Below are 19,180 nucleotides of genomic sequence, written 5' to 3' on the forward strand. Positions count from 1 at the left end.
CTCAAAATGGTGACGGGTTGCTCAGCTTTTTATAGTCTCTAGTGGCCCCCAGCTAGTCGTAAAAGCCAAAACATCACATTTTTTTCTCTGTTACAGCGCCTAAGTTATGACCTCGGCAGTTGTTTCTCTGCTTTCTGTAAGGTGGGGGTGTGGAATGTGGTCTATCTATCTCCCCTGTCTTTAGACACAGAGTCTCCTGCTTACAACCTTCTCTTCATGATTCAACAATTAAGCATGTCAAGAAAACAGTGTAATACATTCCCAGCAGATCAAGGATACAGAGTGATGCACATTTATCTAATGAACTAATATGTGAATATGTTCTGTTAACTCAAAAGTATAATGAGAACTAAACTACATACAGCTCACACACTCTATATTAAAGGGTATAATGTGATCTACAGCAGTATTCTAATTCAACTACTTTGATTACATATATAAGGTAACATATAATAACAGAATAATCTAATAATTCCCCCTTTTGATCTCTGAAAGAGATCACTTACAACATGCACTCCAGGGTCGCAAGGTCCAGGTTTTCTTGATCCTGAGGCCCTCTGTCCCCCTTTAACGGGTGGACCATATGTGGGACGACCTCTGTGTTCACGCAGTTCAGATGCAAGCAAAGTTAGATTTACAACCATAACAGCAGTTACAGATGACACTCCCATCACTCCCCAATTCTCCCACAGCTTTATTTTGGTGCTCCAGTTTTCCACTCCCATTTTAATGCCACCTTATACCTTTCAAATGTACTTAGACTAGAACCTCTGTCTAAGGAGCTTTTAACCTTTATTTTTATTGCTGCAGCTACCAGTGTCTTCCAGTTGGGTGATTCTCAGCTTCTTTCTTCGACCTCCGGGGTTAGACCACCCTTTAGTCATTGCACAGTTCTGGGGATTATTCTGCCCCGATTTCAAACAAGGATCTGTGTGTTTTGGGTTCACCGGCGTGTCCCCCTTTTTGCCAAGAGCCTCTCGAACCTCGTTGGTCTGGTGTTCCTGGTTTTCGCCAACCCCTTCATGGTTATTGCTGTGTTTGTGGGATCCATCTTCTCCAGGAGCCCAAACGTCATGACACTTGACCCCAGTTGCTGTCTCGGCTGTCCCTACATCTGTCTCTGCTGTGAAGGGTCCTCACATCTCCGTGTCCCCGTCTGGTGTCTGTTCCTTTCTCTGCAAGAGACAGAAAACCAAAACACCTCTCTCCCTAGGCTTGATAATCTAATATTGTTATCCATTGTTCTTCTAATGATTCAAATTTGGTTTAAAATATTATGTTCAGGACTTATTCTAATCATAATCTATGTGTGTGTAAAAGAAATCAAAAATTAGTGAACCCTTTCTAAGTCTAACACATTATAAGCTTAAGTATTACCATAGCTAATTTATTAAACACAAAAATAAACTCATAGAAATTTTCATATCACCATTGTTTGATGTTCAAACTCAACTCCCCCTTTTTGACACACTCCCATGTGTCAATTCATTGGAGCTAGACAATTAAAAGAGAAGGTTAGTGACATCATATCTCAGAAAGTATCAGAAATTCTTCTCTCGAGTACCGTTGCTCCAGCCTTGTCATCCCTGAGGATCTTCGATCCCGAAAATGTCCCTTCTCCTCATGTAATAAAGTCTGTCATCCTTCCATGCCCTGGTAACTGGTCCATCCAGAGCTGTAACATTTTGAAATGTACATACAACAAGCCAAACCACACCTTGGTCACACCAACCCTCTTCCGCCCCGAAGATGTCCAATGCCATCCTAGTATGGACTGTCAAAAGTGGCTTTAACGCTGACTATCCTGACAATCCATTTTATAACGTTTCCTGGTCAGATTTGCCAATCTCTGCACCAGGGTTTTAAACTTTTCGCCATTTCCATTAGTTGTTATTTTTATTTAGTTTCAACTCCAGATTTTCAATTTTTACCAGTTGTAATTAGTTTTTACCAATTCTTTGCTAGTTTAGTCTAGTTTTTATTTTCTGAAAATCCTTAGTTTCAATTTGGTTTTATTTGTGTTTTGCAAAAATTAAGTGTAACAAAATCCCAGTTCCATCATATCAGTCAAGCTCTTCTGATTATCCTTGGGTGTTGAGACTAATAACTATTAACTCTTGCCGCACCGTGTGGTCCTAATTTTGGTTCAAGTGAATTGATAACCTTTTGAAGGCGATTGTTTCACACCTTTATTTAGATGTCCCAGTCCTGTTGTCTCGGGATACATCACGCTGCCTTATCTGGGGTTAGCTGTTTTCTGGGGATGCGGGTTGAGTGGGTGAGCTCTTCAAGGAGGGGGAGTGTGCTCCCCCTGATGAGGTCTTCTAGGTAAGCTAGGTTAACCTTCTTGTGTGAGCTTTTCAAGTGCACTTTAAGGTTAGTGGGACTTTTAGTTTTATAAATGTCCCTCATGACCCCCTGATGACCCAGTATTTCATTTTTACACACTGTAGTACACATTTTAGTTTTTGCTTGTAGCTCGCATACTCTACTTGCCACTCCTCTAATTCCTGATGTTTCTTAGAGAGGGCAACAGTACCTTTAAAATTATATCACATGTGTGGGGGTGTGGCCTTGCCAATTGCTTTGCCCACCTTTTCAAAATGGCTGGCGTGCCCACCAGCACATTTCATGGAAAAAGAAAGGTAAGCTTGATATTTACATTTAAAATGTTTTGTTAAACTCAGATTTTTATTTTATTCTTTTTGCAAGTACCCCTCCTCGGTGGCGAGAAACTGTTGGTGTGGTCAAGTGGGTGCTCTAGAAACAAACGCTCAGGACAGAACAGTTATCAGTCATGTACTTCCTACAAATTTTGCATATGTTTTATTCCATATTGATCCTCTGAGTGTAATGGTACATTTTAATTTGAAAATATCCAAACTAAACACAATATTTTCTTTATTTACTTTGCTCTTGTTCTTTTTCAGTACCACATCCTATCAAATGTCCCTGTCAATTATATTCTACATTTAATAACTTACTATTTCAAGTGAGAACCTAACTCATGTGGACCAATGTTTATTATTGCATATCTCTATTCTGAATGTGGCCAGTCATTCATAGGTATTGTTCAATTTTGGCGATTTTCCTCTATAAAATTTAATTGACTTTTTACAGTGGCCTGCTATGGTTAATAATAACATATTCCAGTCATGAGTGGTATCAAAAGTCTTCTCCACTGTAGCATTTGGCATTCCCAATAATATAACATGATACCTTACTCAAAACACAGCTAATATAGCACAGTTTTCTTAATGCAAACATCAGTAACTCAAAATCAGCAACCACAGTGTTAAGTCTGCAGTTCATACTTATGTGAAGCTAGAGTCTCCTCCTCCAGTCTCTCTTATCCTCCTGCTCCTGAAAAAACAAAACAAAACAAAGCGAAGCATCCACCCTTCTCTTGCCGGCTGGGTGAATTGTTTATTGGCATTTACTAGTCCTAAAGTGGGTGCAGTCATTGTCTCAGTATCAAGTCAGTCAAAGCTTTTAGTCGTCAGTCCATCACAGTCCATTCACATGCATACCTCCATACACATTCATACCAGATGTTGCTGATAATGGAGTCTCACGCGCAACCTATTCGAGCATCCATCACCAGCAAGATGACGTCATCATTTTAAAGAAAAACAATTCCTTGTTGTTTTTTGGGCCGGATTGACTCGGTGCAATCCTTTTAGACTCAGAACTTCTCAGTGTTCCCTATAAGTGAATTTCTCCCAAGCCAATTACAATCATGGAGAAGCACACTTTGCAACTGTTTTTGTAAAAATATTTCATAGCGCTTTAAATTTCAATCTTTCAGGCCTGGTTTAAAGAGCTGATTGTTAAATCATAAACTCACAAAATATCAACATATCACCACCGGTGGATCACACCTCTCAGATGTTTTTTCTCCAGTGCACTGTAACAAACACGAAAACAGACATAACCAACAAAATACTACTAAAATAACACAAACTAGGGCCCGTTGCAGACATGTCCAAGCATAAAACTATCCCTCTCTCGCTTACGAGAAAGAACACAAGCCAAAGCTCACTGATAAAATCAAGCTAGCACTAAACAAAACCAAACAATCAACCAGAAATTCACAGGAACATTTTGCTTCCTGCCGGGACAATATTGTGTGGGAATGAGAACCTCAGGTACCGTAACACCTTTTGTTCCTCCTTGAATTAAAACTCAATCACAGAAAATGCCGTACTCCGACCTAAACTTACACTATTAATTCATCAGTTTCACTCTGTGCCACTGTTCCTCATCAGGGCTGTGTGAAGCACAGCAAAGAATTCAGTCAAGGCCTTGAGCCATAAACAGACATCACGCACAGACATTGTTTTCATAACCAAACTTTTTTAGACCTTATTCCTAAAATCTACATAAATACCCTCTGGGTGACATATAACACATTCTAAGTATTTAATGGTAATCAATAGCTCCTCATAAAAATTATGCATTGGGATGTTTGTGTGCAGCATTTTGCATATCAGCATAAGCAAAGCATTCTTCGTTGCATCAGCGTGTGTGTGTGTGTGTGTATGTGGATCACTTCTCAGTGAATCAGCATTCCAATGTGTGTGTGTGTGTGTGTGTGTGTGTGTGTGTTTGTTTCTCTTCATTCTGAGTCAGTGCATGTAGATGTGTGTGTTTGTGTGGGTGTTTGTGTGGGTGTTTGTGTTCATCACTTTCCTGTTCTGGTGTTCTGGGTAAACCACGGCCTGAAGCATGCCCTGGGGTCCTGCCCCCCCTCCTTTTCAGTTCGTTTGCGACCATTGCTGCTCCTGCTGCCCAAAGTTCTGTCCGTCCTGGTTCTGACCCCAATTGGGGCAGTCCTTTCTCCAGTGTCGATGTTCACCGCAGGTGAAACCTGCATCTTCTTCTGTGTTTTTGTCCATTCTGAGGTGCCTTCTGTCCTCAGTTACTCCTCTTGTCTCGGTCACGCCCTTTTTCGCCACCCGATCATCTGTGTTGGTCCATCACTGTCCTGCACAGTGTGAATGCAAAGTTATCAAGGTCAGCATTCTTTCGCTCGGCCTTACTTTTCATTCGGGCTTGGCGGGCGTCTCGTCACAGCTCTGTCAGCTGACGCAGTCTGGGAATTTTTCCCCCGTGTAGTGAAACGGGCCTTAGGTTTAGTGCTCTCCGTCTCGGCTGCATGAGATCACATTCCTGCAGGTCTGTTGACATTCTCAGGTCGTTGTTGTGGGTCCAGCTGTTGCAGCATTTGGTCAGTGTCACGTATGGGGGAGAGCAGGAGTCCAGTCAGCCTCGGCTTTCAGGGCCGGCAAAGCAGCCTGTAATTAAATATGTATAGAAAAAAACAAAAACAAAACAAAAACAAACAAAAAACAAAAACAAACGAACAGGAAAATGATGTTGTGTTGGCTGTGTTATTCAGAGGGGAGGCAATGGGGCCAGGCCCTGTGTCAGCCTTCTCTCCCCCTTTTTTTTGTTTTTTGTCTCCCGATATAATCAACTCCTAACCCACCAAGTTGACAGGACAACACCGGTATATGTTAAAATTCTTAAGATCAGGTTTAAAAGCCCAAAAAAGGAACTTTCTTTCATTCAGTAATCACTTTTATTAATCAATCAACAGAAAACATGTCACAATTTGAATCTTTTAACCACTAAATTTGTTGTGTCTTGCCTGGTTGGTTAGACCAGTGTTCCTTTTTTTTTTTTTTAGTTAAATTGTTGTCCTGCAACCCAGAGGGTTTCTTTGTCAGTAATGTATAGACTTCATCATTTAAGTATGTTAATTTTTCTTTAACCTTGCTGGAAAATCTTCACGTGTTCATGAGTGTAAGCTGTTTCTTCATTGCGTGTATGTGCATTTGTATAAAAGCAGGTTAATTTTATCTTTTCTCAAACTAGGCGTTACCTTAAAAGGAGCCTTTCTCTCAGATTTCTCTGCTTGTGTGTGTTTTTGTTTCACCTTTTTGTTGTGATGCTCCGGACGCCTTCCCAACCTCCACAAGTCCGTTGGCCCCAATTTTATGTGTTAAAGCTTCTCTTAATTTCTCCTCTAATTCTCTCCTCGCTGCTGTCTTTTTCACAGCTGCTGATTCGTGCTGGGTGTGGTTCCCATTACCTATAATTTTGCTTCGGCCGCTGTGCTTGTGGGGGCAGTTGGTCCAGGTCCGCAGCTTCCTGTATTAACACACTAAGAGATTTATTTAATTTCATTTTCATCACATGTTAAACAGATAAGCAGGCAACACGCCTACCTTGACAGCGTAAACTGTACGCCAGTCTCCCAACACATTCCTCTCTGTACTCCTCCATAATTCTCCACTGCACACCTCTTACTATCTCTCCTTTTTATTTTTATTACACCACAGAGTAATACACCCAATTATGCCCGTCTATCTCTATGTGGCTCCAAATTCCCTCTTTATTCTAATTTCACACTCGTCAGGGGACAGGCACACAACAATTTCAACCACTGAAACGAGGACTTCAACCTTTTTATATTTCTTTACTAATCTAGACTTAACGTTTGTTCGCAAAATGTGTCTTGTTCTAGTCCGGAATAAATGTGAACCCGTGATTACACGGCCGTTCCAGTGTTATTTCCGTAGCTATGCGGGGGCCCTCACCTCCCCAAGTCACCACCTCGGCACCCGGACGACGCCGGTCCTGGCCACACGTCCACGGACAGGAGGGTCGCCACTCCTAGGGCAAAATTATTTCCACAGGTACACTAGGCATCAACCTTTGATCCTAAAATGTGTATTTGCTCTAATGTCCTCCTAATCAAACACATCAACCGTCACTGTCACTGTGTTCACGCTTCACACTCCACACAAAAAACACACTCAGAGCGCGCCTCACTCACACTCTCACTCAGTGCGCGCTTTACCCACAAGACAGCACCCAGAGCGCGCTTCGCAGCTTCACACACACTCTCTCACCCAGAGCGCGCTTTCACACTCACACACAACACTTTTCCTCAGCGGGAATTTTACACAGAAACCTCTGAGCTCAACTATTAGATCTTCTTAAAGCACACTGCACCATAGACCAAAATACCCCTTTCTCTGCGCTTATGACCGCCACCACGGGGCAAAGTCGCATCATAAAAGCGATGCTTGCATCCCCGAAATTATACCTGACATCATAAACCAGGTGTTGCTATGTACTTAATTTTTACTTTGTATTATGACCGCAGCCCTTTATACTCGACTGACGCCACAAACCACCGTCAAAACCTCTATCCAATGTACTAAAACTAGCACCAACCACTACTGCACTTCACGGCCGCACCACCGGAACACGCCGTATCATAAACCAAACCTACGGACGTGTTTCGCTCTCGCGTTGCCAGCGTTCAACTGCACCGTGAAGCCAGCATCTGCTTTTCCTTAAATCAACTTCTATTTCATAGCCGGCAAAAGCCAGGACGTCACTGACACCATAAACAAAATAAACAAACCTCGACTTCAATGTACTAGACTAATGGCCGCGTCTTCAGAATAAATTCTAATGTATTATTGCTACAGAAGCCAGTATTAGACAAAATTAAATGTGGAAGGTAAAGTGGCTGCAACTAGTCCAACGTAGTATGTTATTAGTATCTCGGTAGAAGCAGATTACTGCAACTAGTCCAACGTAGTATGTTATTAGTATCTCGGTAGAAGCAGTTTATTTAACACACTGGAATTCAGCCTCAACTTATGTTGTTAGTATCTTGCGCCAAAAACCAGACACCGACAAATTTACTGTGAAAATACATGTGACTCAGCGAACAGATTAATTTGGAAAGCCCAATATGCACATTTGGTATTTATAATACAACAGGCTGTGCTTACCTTTCTGTTTTAGGCCGGCCTTCTGTTCACTTTGCCCCACGATCTCACCAAAGGCCAAATCTACACCTCCTCAGCACACCAAAGATCCGGGTCACACGGCACCAAGTTGTTGAAATCTCCCAATTCTTTGAATCTTTGGGCTGAAGGAGGGACAATACTCGGTGTATCAATGCTCAATCAACAATCATTTATTTCCATACAATTCAACAGTCAGAGCATTACAACGTCCGGACGGGAGAGATGCTACCAGAGGGTCAGGCACATGTCTCAAAATGGTGACGGGTTGCTCAGCTTTTTATAGTCTCTAGTGGCCCCCAGCTAGTCGTAAAAGCCAAAACATCACATTTTTTTCTCTGTTACAGCGCCTAAGTTATGACCTCGGCAGTTGTTTCTCTGCTTTCTGTAAGGTGGGGGTGTGGAATGTGGTCTATCTATCTCCCCTGTCTTTAGACACAGAGTCTCCTGCTTACAACCTTCTCTTCATGATTCAACAATTAAGCATGTCAAGAAAACAGTGTAATACATTCCCAGCAGATCAAGGATACAGAGTGATGCACATTTATCTAATGAACTAATATGTGAATATGTTCTGTTAACTCAAAAGTATAATGAGAACTAAACTACATACAGCTCACACACTCTATATTAAAGGGTATAATGTGATCTACAGCAGTATTCTAATTCAACTACTTTGATTACATATATAAGGTAACATATAATAACAGAATAATCTAATACACTGAAATCCAAAGCAAAATGTGCGTTTGCTTTACAGACAGCAGTCCAACACAAACATACACACATCATCCAAAGCACAGTCCAACATCCAAATCTCCTCCACTGCCAGCATGAATGATGGGAAAGAGAAGGAGGAACACTCTGACATTCAGGGTTAGAATGAGTTTCATGAAGCAGACTGTGAAGATCAAAGCTGCATTAGAAAGCTTACATGAATGAATGAGTGGACAGAAGTGGACAGAGATCATCTGAAGCACTTCAAAGGCTTTAAATCAGCACATTTCTCTTTATTCTTTATCAACTCTGTTAGTTTCTCTCAGTTTTCTGTGGAATGAAGCTAACAGCAGGCTAATAAGATGCTGACCAATAGGTTTCTATTAAAGGTTGTAATTTGTATTAGAGATGGACCGATCCGATATTACGTATCGGTATCGGTCCGATACTGACCTAAATTACTGGATCGGATATCGGAGAAAAATAAAAAATGTAATCCGATCCATTAAATATCACGAAAGCACCTCACAAAACTTGCAACACGCCGTAACTCGCCTCAGAACGACGTTAGCACGTCGGAGCAGTATGCATCACGTGATAGAGCAGCTGTGGCATGCAGGACCTGTCGGTGGTCTGGATAGCATGTGGAGCTTCGCTAGCAACCTGGCATTTCATCTCCGACAAAGTTATCCCGAGAGAAGTAAAGCAAGTGTGTAAGTCCATCTCTGAATGTTTGTAAAGCATTCCCACGTTAAGCTTAACGAGCGACTGCCTCTCGCTCTCCGGCTGCTACTTCAATCGTGAAACTGCTTAATGATCAGCTGATCGGCTTTTCTGTGGCGAGTCCGTCTCTCTTGTTTGTTTTTGGCCCACTTTGCACCAGAAAGAGGAAACCAGCGGCTGAACAACAGCAGCACGTTTAAGCTTGATCAGCTGTTGTTAGAATTTATTTAATATTACTTTCTACACCAGGATCTTTTTCTATGTAGCTGACGGCTGGTAACTGTGCAGGGGCGGATCTAGCAAAGTTTAGCCAGGGGGCCGATAGGGCATTAACTGGGAAAAGGGGGCACAAAGACATACTTTTCTTTCTTATTCTCATTTAAAATGTCGAGCTTTTAATAAATAATTATCTGACACCCAAAGTTTTAATTTGATGTAAAATGAATAGAAGTCCATTACTGTATATAGTGACTATTAAGTCTAATATATATACCCTAGTAAGCTATAGTACTTTTTACTTTGGGAAGGTACCATCTGTGCAGTCTGCAATTTTGTTGAAGAAAGATGTTGAATCTATTTAATATTTCTTGAAAAATAATTGATTTCTGTGCATTTTTTTTTTACACTGCATCAAATTAAGGTTGATTACGTCGATTAAGCATCATGAGGTGGCGCGTGAGGGGTGGTTCCCTATTTTTTATTTATTTATTTTTGTTGTTGCTGGGAGTTGGAACCCTATTAGTTAGGTTGCTTAATATTTACGCTAAGTACTCTTTAAAATACCAGAATAGGGAGGATGGTGTAGGTCTAAGTTTATTAGATTGATCAGTATTGCTGAACTATGAAATATTTTTTTTGTATACAGGTATAACAGAATAGCTTTAGTGTAGTTGTTGTTTTAAACTTGAGTATGAACTTGCAGACTTGCAAAATGCAGCAAGATATTTTAAAAAACAGTTTTGTTGATTAAAAAACACTATATCGGATTCATATCGGTATCGGCAGATATCCAAATTTATGATATCGGTATCGGTATCGGACATAAAAAAGTGGTATCGTGCCATCTCTAATTTGTATATGAAAAAGTGCTTTGGCTCAGCAGGGATCAGCTTACAGGTAGAATACAGCTGCTGGATGGGATTAGCATGTCATAGCTATCTACCAAACTGCTAACTGGGGGATTTCAGGCCATCTATGTGAAGGAAACTGTTTCCAGGGCCTACTCCGTGGATCGGCTTCCTCCGAGGCGTGGACGTCTATCAGCAGAGAATGTACCTTCACCTATCAGCAGAGAATGTCCCTTAGTCTGTAACACAGTCAAATATATTCTCAAGTAATATTCAAGCATGCCATTCAGCGTGTTAGTACGAGCAGCTCGGGAGCAGCTTGGGAGAACAAGAAAACAGAGACTGCTTTAGATTGTCTTCCCAAAGTGACTCAACTTTATTCACAAGTACAACAGTTTATATAGAGGGTAAAATTCATGAGACAGCAGATTATCAGTTTAAACCAGTACAGACCAAGATAAGGCAGCGTCTTCCTGCCCTTGGGTGAAGAAGCATCCTTTGTGTAGTTTATTAGTTCAGCTACAATTGTGATTATCTCAGCGACATATTTTCAAGGCACAAAACGAAGAGTTCTTACATTAGTGAAATCTGAAACAAACCATTTGGCCTTCAACAGGCGTCTAAAAGATTAAGAAACTAATGTAGCTGAGGGAGTGATCTCTGTGGTATTTCAACCTTGTACCAGCCTGTGATTCTCACACATCAATTCTTGGGTCAAAGAGAAAAATAACTAAAACAAAGGGGCCTTATTGAATGACAGAGTTTTCCTGTACAATGTCACTATAAAACAATATCCAGTAAATGCTCCCATGGTACTAAAATACCTAACAGTTCCCCTCTTTTATTATTTTTTAAAATAATAACTCAAATAGAAAGGAAAAATCACAAATGTAATAACATAATATAAAAAGCAAATCATAAAATGTAATAGTTCACAACCTAATGTTCAATATACACATCAGGAACATCATTGGTAACATCTGGCACATCCTCAGGATCAATTTGTGCTAATTGCAAATACATTGAAGTAGCTGTACTAGTAGCTATATGGGTTATCATTGAAAATGTGGCTTGCAGAAATGTGAACAGGGTTGCACTTTACAATACGAAATAGTAAATAAAAATCCTAAGATTAATGCAGTAGATATGATTAATAACCTAAATATATAAAAAAGACAGTTCTTTAGTCGTCTCCTGGCCTGGTCCCAGGTTCTTGTGATGACAATGGGCATTTCATTTTCTCCATTATCAGGATGAAACAAGTCTATCTTTATCAGGTTAGACATTGTGTGGTACTCTAGGCTTTCTGTTCCTGCTGGATGTTCGAGTACCTTGTTGTTGTTCAGGCGGGGGATCAAAGGGCTTTCTGAGTCTTGGCTCTTTCCGACGTTGTGTGTTAATCAGTGATTGTGTGTGTGTAGGTGGATTGGATCCGGGCGCTGGCTCGCCTGAGTCGTCATCTATAGGTGTATTGAATCCGGGCGCTGGCTCGCCGGAGACGTCATCTACTTGATCCGACGCCTTAGGTGGTTTGGTGGGGCTGGTCTTAACCCTGCTGGCATGAATCCACTGAGGTTGTCCGTCTGTTAGGATGCTGGTTCTCGTCACTGCAAGTACAGTCTGGGGGCTGGAACACGCGGCCTCCCCGAGTGCCCTTGGTTTTAGCGACTTTACCAACACCGCATCTCCTGGTTTCCACGGATGGGTTGGATCTATGGAAGGGAGAGGCTGAGAGAGACAAACTTTCTGATAGTTATTATTCAGTGTTTCTACCAGGTTATGAACATAGTCAGACAATGCAGTGTCTATGTCCCCTTCCAATAGCGGTGCCCCTCTGGAGGCTGACCATGGTGTTGGAAACGGTCTTCCCATGATTATTTCAAATGGAGATAATTTGGTTGCTGCGGATGGAGTCATTCTAATCTCGCAGAGGATTTGAGGAAGTAGTTTGATCCAGGTCATTCCTGTTTCTATCATTGCTTTAGTCAGGCGATTTTTTATGGTCCTATTCATTCTTTCTACAACTCCTGAACTCTGAGGATGGTATGGCACATGATATTTCCAGTCTATTGCTAGAGTTTTAGCACACTTTTGAATTACTTCTGATGTGAATGAAGGTCCTCTATCACTGTTAATTTGGTGAGGTATTCCGAATCTGGGTATTATTTCATTGCACAACTTTTGACAGACTACTTCTGCAGTTTCTTTTGATGTTGGATAAGCTTCTACCCATTTACTAAATTGGTCCACTATTACCAGTAAGTACTTGATGCTTCCTTGTGCTGGCATGTGTGTAAAATCAATTTGTAATGTATGAAATGGGAAATCTGGTTGTGGTAAATGCTGATGTTTTGCTTTTGGTTTTCCTACATTAGTTCGTGCACATGTTAGACAGGTTGCTAATATGCGTTTTACTGCGTGTGATGTTTTCTTGATTACAAATCTTGATTTTATTGCTCCTATTACCCCTCTTTGTCCGACATGACTCACACCGTGAAAATGGCGGACAAGGATTGGCAGTAGTGAAGATGGGAGGGCAATCAAACCCTCAAGGTTTTTGTATAAGCCGTCTCTGTTATCTAAGGTACAATCATTACTTTCCCAGTAAGTGTAATCTAAGGCAGAGGCTTGCTCTTGTATGAATTTTAGGTCAACATTTGTTTCTAAATAGTCTGGGAGCGTGACAAGTGGCAGCTGTAAAGGCAAAGATAATACTTCCCTTCTGGGTGGTTGCTGTGAGGCAGCAGCTGCTTTCGCGGTTACGTCTGCAAGAGCATTTCCCACTGCTTCGTCTGTGTCAGCCGTGCTGTGCCCCTTCGTTTTAACAACTGCAATTGCCGATGGCAGCTGTATAGCCTGCAAAAGTCTTTGAACAAGATCAGAATTAGCGATCGATTTTCCATCAGCAGATCTAAATCCTCTTTGTCTCCACAATGTGCCAAAGTCATGCACCACACCGAATGCATAACGGCTATCAGTGTAAATTGTTACCCGCTTATCCACATGTAACTCACAGGCGCGTATTAAAGCCATGAGTTCTGCTTTTTGTGCTGAGTGAAATGGTAATGAGTGAGCCTCTAGTATGATGTCAGGCAATGTCACCACCGAATAGCCACAAAGAAATAAGTTGTCATTTGGTTTTGAACAGGACCCGTCCACATAAACAATGACTGAGTCTGGGATTGGTGTCTGCTCTAAGTCTGGGCGTGGTGCTGTGGATTCCTGTATACGTGTCATACAATCATGATCGTCAGGGTCGTCTGAACCATCCTGTCGGTCAGAGGAACACAGCATACGAATGAGTAAGTGTGCTGGCGAATTGGGTGTGCTGCTTGCTTTTATAGTGAGATTTGCTGTTGAAGTTAGTGTAGCTTCATAACCTGAGCGACGTTGTGCGGTCATGTGTTGTGTAGTTATGTTTGCTAGAATGGTCGTGACCTGGTGATTGGTGTGTAGAATAGTGTCATGTGAGAGTGTGAGCTTCTCGCAGTCCCTTATCATGATAGAGCAAGCTGCTACTGCTCTCAGGCAGGCCGGCATCCCCTGAACTACTGCTGGCAGCACCTTTGAGTAGAAGGCTACTGGACGGTAGCCACAGCCATGCTCTTGGGCCAATACACCTGCACAGGTTGTGCCGTTCTCTGTGACGTACAGGTGGAACGGTAAGTGGTAGTCAGGCAGACCCAAACAAGGGGCGGAGGTCAGCGCTCCCTGTAATGCATTGAAAGAGGCAGTCATTTCTGTGGACCACAGTATTCGAGGAGGCTTGTCTTTTTTGCAGCATTCACGCAGAATGTGGTCATGAAAAGAACAGTCTGGTATCCACTGTCTGCAATAGTTCACCATGCCTAGGAAAGACAGCATTTCTTTCTGTGTAGTGGGCTTAGGGACAGAGGTCACAGCTTTGACCCTGTCTGTAGTCATGGAACGTTGTCCGTGAGACAGTGTAAATCCCAAATATTGAACAGAAGTCTGACAGTACTGCATTTTCTTTGCTGATGCTTTGTGGCCAGTCTGTTGGAGGTGCTGGAGTAGCATGTGTGTGGCAGTTTGACATAGTTTTTCACTTTCAGCACAGAGGAGGAGATCATCTACATACTGGATCAGAGTACAGCCCTCTGGAGGAGTGAAGCCGTCCAGGGTAGCACGTACTACCATTGAGAAAGCCGCAGGGCTGTCTACCATGCCTTGGGGTAAGCGAGTCCATGTGTACTGCTTATCTCTATGTGTAAATGCAAATATCGGCTGTGTGTCCTCATGCACAGGTACTGAGAAAAAGGCGGAGCACAAATCCACCACAGTAAAATGTGTAGCTGTTGCTGGAATACCTGTCAGTATGCTGGGAACATCTGGGACAATAGGTGGCAGAGGCATAATGACTGCATTAACTTGCCTTAAGTCTTGTGTGAAACGCCATACGCCAGGTTTGTTAGGCTTTGGCACAGGATTGACAGGAGTGTTATATGGAGATACTGTGGGCTTTATTACTCCAGCTGTCAATAAATCTCCTATGATGATGTCTAAGGCTGCGGCTTTTTCAGCGGAAATGGGATATTGCTTGACATATACCGGCTTGTTGTTTTTCAGCTGAGCATGATAAGGTGTACAGTCAATAAATCCTACATCATTCTCACCTCTTGACCATAATGTCATGTTTTGATATTCAGCTGGCAATGTGACAGCAGAGATAGTACAGTGTATGGGGTAGGTTAGATCTATGTGTTGACATGGTGCAGTGATGTCATAGCCTATGTCTGAGTTATGTGACAAAACCACTGTTTGGCCTTCACTGGTGTGAGCAGTTATCATGTTGTTGAACAGTGCGAGAGAAACAAATATGTGGCTTCCAGGCATGGGGCTACCTGGTAGTGGCGTCTGTACACGTTTTTTTTTTGGCACAGTGTGTGACATAGAGTACCGGACAAAAAGGATGTTGAGTTCATTCTCTGCTGAGGGTCCAGCTGACACAGAGGATGTTCCTTCTCCATCATGTCGGTACATAGGGCAGAGAAAACATAGCTGTTATCAGTATCTGCAAACATTTCACCCTTTGTGTTAAATGAAATACACAAGTTCATTTTTGCCATTAAATCTCTGCCTAATAGATTCACAGGCGAGTTTGGAATAATTATGAATGGATGATATGTAATTTCATCTGGTTTTGGGCCCCAGCGTGTTTTTAGAGAATGAGTTTTGGGGCATTGCACTAGAGTTCCGTTTATTCCCATGGTGTTGATGCACACAGAGGAAACAGGCCCATTATAGAATTTTCCAGACAGTGAACTTTTAGTGGCTCCACTGTCAACTAAAAAGGAATAAATCTTTTCACCTATCTCTATATCTAACATGGGCAAGCTTTCTGTGTTACGGGACAATTGCAAATGCAGCATCGTGTGTAGTGCTTCACACTGTCCCTCATCTTCACCTGGGCCTCCCTATTGTCGGTCCAGTCTTTCGTTATCATATGGGTGGGGATTAAAATGTGGATTATAAGGTTGCTGCCTAAGTGCAAAGGGGCCGTTTCTTTGATGTGATTCCTGTCTGCGTTGCCAGTTACCTTGTCTGTAAGAGCTCTGCTTACGCCTAGTGGCAGGAGCTGGTCCTGTGTTTTGTGGTTGAGATCTACCTGCTGCTGATTTGCATTCCGTCCTCCAGTGTCCTATTTTTCCACAATAAAAACATACGTCTCCACTCCTATCTTTCCTTCTGAAATCTCCCTGCTGCGCTTGTTGAGGGGGCGGGGCCCCTGCATACATCATTTTTTCACTTTCCTCTGAGCCTTCAACATCAAAGTTCAACATCATCTTAACACTTTTAGCCTTCGTGCTGTTGGGGAAAAGATCTGCACCAGCTTTTGTTTTGACAAGTGTGATAAAGTTCTTTATTTTCATGTCATAGAGATTATCAGTGGCAGTCAGCTTCAATAGTTGTGAACATTCTGGATGAATATTGTTTAAGAATGTTGTTATGAAAATCTGATCATTTCCTCCTTCAGGCATGCATGCCTCATTAGTCCAGCAGTGTGTGAAACGTTTCATAAACACTAGAATGGATTCATCTGGCTTTTGCTTACACATGGTTACTGCATTTAAATCAATTTTATCTCTAGACATTGTGAGCAGAAATCTCTTTAGATTTTGAAAAAAGGCTGCGATTTTGTCATCATTTATCCACAAAAACGAGGTGGTGTTGGCTGCTTGGTCGTTTTTAGGGTCTAGTTCCTCTACTTCTTCAATAAGCTGAGATTCAGTCACACCTGGGATTCGTTGACATAATATATATCTATAGTCAGGCCCACCCAAGTGGTGGTATCTGGTACTTCTCTGTAATGCAGAAACAAAGGCTGTAGGATTTTGTAGAGGATCGGGAAGTTCTTTAATGGTTGCTGCTAACTCTGAAATTTTAGGGGGTTGAATGCAACACATGTCCCCTATTATCATGAACGGGAGGGAGGTGCTGACGTCATTAAATTGTGATCCCTGCTTTTCTTTATAACGGGTGTTTTTGTGGGGGCCCTCTTGAGTTTTTTCCTCTTTTTTCTGCTTTAAGTAGTTCCTTATTAAATTTCTGGTGTTAGTTATTGCTTTTGGCACAGTTAAACCATTTGCTACTCTAGTGTGGCGCTGAACATGATTATCTATGACAGAAACGGTTTCCTGCAGTTCAGCTTCCGTACGTTCAGTTAAAGGATCTTTCATGATTTCCTCACACTCTGCCATTAACTGTTTTGTTTGCTTTTTATGTTCCTGTAACTCTCTTTCTCGTTCAGTGTATTCTCGTTCCTGTCTTTGATCTAGGTTAAACCAGTCATCTTCTTCTGATTTAGGTGTCATTTCAGTGCCTTCCTCACTCTTTTGGGATTCTGCTGTTAAATCAGGATATACGCGCTGATGACGTGCAGCCGCCGCAGCAGCTATTAATTCTGTTTTTTCATCATAAGGCGGCGGAGCCGTAGGTTGAACGGATGGGCATATAAGGCTAGTTTTTTCTGCAGTGGATTTACTAGAGCCTGCACTGGCTTGATTTAAAGCATTTACGTCTGGCTCGGGTCCTTTTTTCCATAGTGGTAGCATGCGATTGGTCACATCACGACATTCTATCATATATTTTTTACAGGACTTTTTAATCAGCCTACTTTTCTTATCACAAATAGTATTTAACATTTCTACTGACCTGTTTTCTGGCGATAATCGTTCGGGATAGGGCTCCGGAAATACATTAGGATGCATTAAAGTTATAGTTCTTAAGTTCGAGACGAAATCAGTCACGTAAGCACTTCCGCATGTTCTGGATACGTAATCATGGAAGTCTTCATTGATTCGCGAGCGTGGGTTAAACGTAACCGGAAGTGGGAGTCGTACTGAGCCGCTATTTGTGATTTTATATTTTATTTTTTTCGGTTTTACAGTTAATTTTGATTTTTTATCGGACCCGTCTAAGGTCTTTGAATTATTCTGACCCATGGTCAGTGATTTCCAGAGGGGTTTAGACGCTTTGAAGGATTTAAGTTAGTTTTTATTTTTGCTGTGGCACACCTGAGGTTACTTGATTTTTTGCTAGCAATTTTATGTTTTTAGTGAGCAACTTCTCACTTTTTAACGAGCAACTTCTCGTTTTATGACCCCAGGCAACTTCCTGTGTCCTTTCTGCTGGTGAGCAACTTCTTAGTTTATGACAGCAGGCAACTTCCTGTGTCCTTTCTGCTTTTATTTTACAAAACAACAGGCAACTTCCTGTGTTTCTATGTGGGCCACTAAAGAAGGCTCCTCAGTGTATCCCACTTGTTACTATGTGGGCCACTGAAGAAGGCCTCGTCAGCGTATCCCGTTTCTATGTGGATCACTGAGAAAGGCATAACACAGTCTTATAAAATAAAAGACGAGTGCCTACCTTCGTCAGGATCCCACTTCTCGACACCAAAATTGAAGGAAACTGTTTCCAGGGCCTACTCCGTGGATCGGCTTCCTCCGAGGCGTGGACGTCTATCAGCAGAGAATGTACCTTCACCTATCAGCAGAGAATGTCCCTTAGTCTGTAACACAGTCAAATATATTCTCAAGTAATATTCAAGCATGCCATTCAGCGTGTTAGTACGAGCAGCTCGGGAGCAGCTTGGGAGAACAAGAAAACAGAGACTGCTTTAGATTGTCTTCCCAAAGTGACTCAACTTTATTCACAAGTACAACAGTTTATATAGAGGGTAAAATTCATGAGACAGCAGATTATCAGTTTAAACCAGTACAGACCAAGATAAGGCAGCGTCTTCCTGCCCTTGGGTGAAGAAGCATCCTTTGTGTAGTTTATTAGTTCAGCTACAATTGTGATTATCTCAGCGACATATTTTCAAGGCACAAAACGAAGAGTTCTTACATTAGTGAAATCTGAAACAAACCATTTGGCCTTCAACAGGCGTCTAAAAGATTAAGAAACTAATGTAGCTGAGGGAGTGATCTCTGTGGTATTTCAACCTTGTACCAGCCTGTGATTCTCACACATCAATTCTTGGGTCAAAGAGAAAAATAACTAAAACAAAGGGGCCTTATTGAATGACAGAGTTTTCCTGTACAATGTCACTATAAAACAATATCCAGTAAATGCTCCCATGGTACTAAAATACCTAACACTATGGATCATTTTTGCTAACTGTTTATTCAGCTTAGGCTCACAGGGCTGCAGCCTGTGCCCTAGCTGTCATAGGGCAAGAGGCGTGGTCCACCTGCACAGGTGAGCAGTCCATCACAGGGCCAACAGAGAGAGACAGAGAAGCACTCTCTCACATCCACACCTACAGCCAATTTAGAAGCACCAATGAACCTAAGCAGCATTTCATTGGACTGTGGG

The 19,180-nt window shown here is 41.9% G+C and overlaps 2 long non-coding RNA genes across 2 annotated transcripts; both read right to left on the reverse strand.

The window, feature by feature from the left end:
- Positions 1-5,115: 5,115 nt before the first annotated feature.
- Positions 5,116-8,549, reverse strand: LOC146716534 (uncharacterized). Its single transcript, XR_014919228.1, has 2 exons — positions 7,818-8,549; positions 5,116-5,297 (listed from the first exon to the last, which is right to left on the reverse strand). It is a non-coding gene; the product is annotated as an uncharacterized LOC146716534 (long non-coding RNA).
- Positions 8,550-10,691: 2,142 nt separating this feature from the next.
- LOC146716535 (uncharacterized) lies at positions 10,692-18,223 on the reverse strand. Its single transcript, XR_014919147.1, has 2 exons — positions 17,513-18,223; positions 10,692-13,205 (listed from the first exon to the last, which is right to left on the reverse strand). It is a non-coding gene; the product is annotated as an uncharacterized LOC146716535 (long non-coding RNA).
- Positions 18,224-19,180: the final 957 nt, after the last annotated feature.

Source organism: Copadichromis virginalis, linkage group LG3 (genome assembly GCF_057382275.1).
Source record: "Copadichromis virginalis isolate Kocher_CV1m ecotype Utaka linkage group LG3, C_Virginalis_male_GT1.1, whole genome shotgun sequence".
In the NCBI taxonomy this organism is placed as follows: Eukaryota; Metazoa; Chordata; class Actinopteri; order Cichliformes; family Cichlidae; genus Copadichromis; species Copadichromis virginalis.